This window comes from Montipora capricornis, chromosome 11 (assembly GCF_036669925.1).
Source record: "Montipora capricornis isolate CH-2021 chromosome 11, ASM3666992v2, whole genome shotgun sequence".
Taxonomy (NCBI): domain Eukaryota; kingdom Metazoa; phylum Cnidaria; class Anthozoa; order Scleractinia; family Acroporidae; genus Montipora; species Montipora capricornis.
In genome coordinates this window covers 19,489,992-19,494,902 of record NC_090893.1, presented here as the reverse complement: position 1 = coordinate 19,494,902, position 4,911 = coordinate 19,489,992, and positions in this window count along the sequence as shown.

Genomic DNA, 4,911 nt, shown 5'->3' with positions numbered 1-4,911 from the left:
CAATACTGTAAGCACGTAGATATGTGTGTATGTGTTTGCGTGTAGGTATAAAAGATGTATTGTAAGAATGTAGTTTAGTAAACCTACTGTAGGTGCAACTGTACACTGTAAATATATTTAAAAATAAGCTTCGCACCTTGATGTATGCAAGCAAGGTAATATAATATAGTTTGTGTATAATTTAAAAGAAAGTTCTATTTTTGACTCCGTGAGACTTTATCATGTAATAAACAAATCAAATCATCCTTGCAGAGGCATTCTCACCGTTAGGGACATTTCTTCACGTCTCATCAAGTAGCCTCCGTTTTGACTGACAGTGGTAATTTGCAAATGGCTGCTCAATGCTTATTTTAATTAAAGTGTTGCTATGATTAAATAATTACTTGGTTTTTTTCTTCAGATTTTGAAACAGTGATTGCCTAACAACTGACTGCCAAAATTTTGAGCTTCGATTTTTATCCAAAGGCTGTTTACTATTAAAGTGCTACTATGACCAAAAATCAATTTTACTTTCATTTTCTTTGTATTTCAAAACTATGTTAACTGCACTTTAAGTGACCGAAGTTTTAATTAAGCCTTCATTTCAAAAAGGCACTTGTTTATTTGACTGGAATTTTCCTACTTCATGGTCCGCCATTACTAATTTAAAAATCTTGAGAGAGGTTGGTCGAGGATAAGATGACGTCAAAGACTCACTAGCTATAGTTTAAAAATGAAATGCGTGTGCACGCGCCTAAATTAATATGCAGCACGGGAGTTTTGAGCTTTCAGACTTTTAAACTCTTCTTTTGCATGTATAATAAGCTGCGTTTACACACTGCAATTTTAAGCTAGTGAGTCTTTGACGTCATCTTATTCTCGATCCAACCCTCTGAGGTCCAATCGGTCACTCTTGAACGTAATGGCGGACCGTGAAATCCAAAACTCGCACTTAAAGCAAACAGCCTTTGTATATAATTCGAAGCTCAAAATGTTGCCAGTTAGGTGACAAGAAAACACGCTTTCAAAATCTGAAGGGAAAAGGGAAGTGAATTTTTGATCATGGTAGCACTTTATCTATGCTGCGAGTGTAAGTTTTGGAATTGACCGATGGGACCTCTCTAGCTTAAAATTTCTGCGTGTAAACGCAGCTTATTACATAATTATGCAAAAGAAGAGTTTTAAAGTCTGAAAGCCCGCAACTCTCGCGCTGTATATTAATTTAGCCGCGTACACATGCATTGCATTCTGAAACCAGGGAGACGTCAACGTCATTTTCTCCTAGACCAGCTCCCTCAAGATTTCAAAGCATTAAGTAGAAAAATTCCAGATAAAATAAACGGGTGACTTTTTGAAATCAAGACTTAACAACTTGGGGCACTTAGTGTTTAGTTAACATAGTTTTGAAATGCAAAGAAAAAGAAGAATGGGTTTTTTGGTCATAGTAGCAATGATATGAACAAGGAATTTATGCGCAATGCTCGAGTTCTGATTCATTAACTCGCTTGCTTCCTGTTGTTTTCTCTATACTTTATATTAAAGCAAGGAATTATGACGGTTATGTTACCCAAGCGGTCACGGTTATTCAGTTGTGACTGAAGCAAGCATGCAAACAATCTACCGATATTGCTTATTCATTGATTTATTTGTAGCTGGATTCCTTGTTGATGCTTACCCTGTTCTATGCCTGTTCCAAAGAGACTATTGCAAGGTAAGCTTAATTGAATATTCTCGCCTAATGTGTGTAGTTAATTATTTGTTTGTTCTCTGATACAACTATCCTGCCTTCTATTATTTACTTGTACATCGAAAAAGTAAGTTAATTTAAGTCACTTATGTTTAGATGAAGTAGAGTAAGTTTCAGTTTCTTATCCGGTTAGATTCATCAAAATGGAGGGTTTGACGAAGCAAAAAATGAGTGCCTGAGAATGCATTGAAAAATTCTGATTCTGTTATGTCTCATCGGCTTTAAAGTCACTCTCAAAGCTAAGCAAGACTAGAGCTTCATATATTTGGGTTCCTTTTGCAACCTTAAACCTCGCGAGACTAAACCGTCAGTTGCTGGGAGCAATGAAACAACCAACTATTTGGATATAAAAGGTCATCGTTCCGCAAAGAACTGCCTCATAATTTGCACAGATTCATCAAGTATGAAATGACTTGGTGTTCTTTATGTTTCGTCTCTCATTGAAATTCCTCTCCCTAATAACTTTGGAGTTGCTTTAGAATGTCTTAACCATCAATCGTAATTCGGCAGGGTCGTTTTTTTTCGCCTCACATCAGTCCGCATCCATTTCATGTCTAATTGGAACGACAGTGGTAATTAAGTTGGTCGATGTTTCTCAACATTGTCCGATAACAAAGTCATTTTATGCTTAATAAACCAGTTCTGATTAAGTTTTGAGTGAACCTATGATCCTCGCCGGCGGTTATGAACGCAATGTAAGCAATTCCGTAAGAGTCGGACGAGGAGCCTGAAAAATCAAGACTACAACGGGGTTTGAACCCGTTACCTCGTTGAAGACTCTTCAGGCTTCTCTACCGACTCTACGCCATTGCTGAAATTGCGTTCATGCCTGCGAGGATCATAGCTTCACTTGATTTCATACCCGCTGTTCAATATATGATTCATTTCATATATCATTTAATTTGTTAATTACTTTTAACATGCTTCCTGTTGCTTTCTCTGTACTTTGGAACAAAGCGACCAACTCTGACAGTATTTCAGTTAGGTATATTTTCTGAATTAAACTGAATTAAGTGATGACGCGCGCACGCAAAAAAACCATCCCTCTTTAACTTATTTGTAATGAGATTCATTTTTTCTTTTTTCCTGCTCAGCTATTGTTGCTGAAAAGAGGGACGTTGCAAGGCAATAGGAATATTACCTTGCTGCAAGAGTGTAATTAAATATTTGTTTGTCGTTTGATCGACCTATAGTGCGTGCCCGCAATTTTTTCCTTGTACACGAGAAAGCAAGTCAAAACTGATGCATCTTGAATTTTTTAAGAATAACGAAGGTTTTAGTTTTGTTATCCGGCTCTGAGATTCAAAATGGAAGGAGTTATCACTTTTCCTACAAGATAATGTTTCACTGAGAGACTTGATAATGGAATAACAAGGTAAATTTGAAATTGTAGAGTCACGACGCCATTGCTTCACCTCCACGAAACTTTTGCTTTTGAAAAGCATCCGTTTGGATCAACACTGGTAAGTCGCACATTGCTCCGTATGGCCGTATCTCATGAATATATTACTTATGCGATGCAAACCAGCTCCGATTACATATCTCTTGGTTTTTTTTCTGTTTTAATGTAATTTAAAAGCCCTGAAAGTAACCGATAAGCAGCACCCTCAAGATTTCAATGTTGGGAATGGTGGACCATCGAATGAGAAAATTCCAGTTAAAATAAACAGGTGTATGATCTTTTTGATATGAAGGCTTCAAAACTTGGTCACTTAGTGTTAAATTTATTAAATGGCATAGTTTTGAAATTCAAAGAAAAACAAGACATGATTTTTTGCTCACGGTAGCACTTCAATAATCAGAGCAAGGAATGGACCAATTTCGAATTGTGCAGCAACAAAAGAACAGAGTCGAGGTTCAGAGGAATAATTAGCATTTTGTTTTGTTCAAAACAAAGAAAAATGCAAATTATTCCCCTTAACCTCGACTCTGTTCTTTTGTTGCGGCACAATTCGAAACTAGGGTATTTATGCGTAATCAACGATTTCTGATTACTTTTCATTTGTTTCCTGTTGTTTTCTCTATATGTTGTATTAAAGCAAGGAAGTATGATAATATTGTTTTTGCGTTTATTTTGTAGAGAGTTCACCGTCATTCAATCGTGACTGAAGCACGCACGCAAACAATCTACCGATATTGCTTATCCATTAATTTATTTGTAGCTGAATTCCTCGTTAATGCTCACCCTGATCCAACGAGAGTATTGCAAGGTAATTGAATATTTTAGCCTTCTATGTAGGTATATAGTTGATTACTTTTTTTGTGTAATATAACTATCCTGCCTTCTAAGATGCGATGTAGTGTAATACATTGTGGTCAGACAGACGTGGGCTCATCACAAAAACTGTTCTTGCCTTTTCGCTTACTTCTAAATGTTGGAATTGATCCAAACTTCCACAAAAAAAGTTTCTTTTCTTTTTTGGCTTTAGTCAAAGAGAAATTTCGCTTTCCGGGAAGGAAAATTTTAGTTTAGCAACGCTTAGCGCAATCATTTACCATATAAGGTCAAATTAAGGTATATGAGCCGATAACATAGATTGAGTGAACCAATCAGAGCACGCGAAATGCATTATCCGAGGTTGAGAATTTAATAAAGTTGATTACTTTTTTTGTGTGATATAACTATCATGCCTTCTATTCTTTGCTTGTAAATCGGGAAAATAAATAAATTAAGTCTTTTATGGTTAGATGAAGTGGAGCAAGGACGCTTTCCCTTTTTGACAGAACTCATGACTGGCCAGATCAGGCATTTGGAAGGACTAAATCTACAACACCTTCAACTTAACACATCGCAAGGATGATATAAACTCCACGAGAAAAATGCTAGGGATTGTCAAACAAGTTTTCCCTCAAATTGTTGCGTTTTCTTTGCAAACTGACTGGGTCTAGCCAACCAGTTCTGGCAAAAGGAAATCGTTCTAAGGTTTAGTTTTCTTATCTGGTTAGATTCAAAATCGAGGTTTTGACGAAGCAAAAAATGAGTGTCTGAGAATGCATTGAAGAATTCTGATTCTGTTATGACTCATCGGGTTTAAAGTTACACTTAAAGCGAAGCAAGACTAGAGCTAGCTTCATATATTTTCGTTCCTTAGCCTTAATTAATAACCTTGAACCTCGCGAAACTAAGCCCTCAGTCGTTTGGAGCAATGAAACAATCAACTATTTGAATAACAGTCATTCGTGAC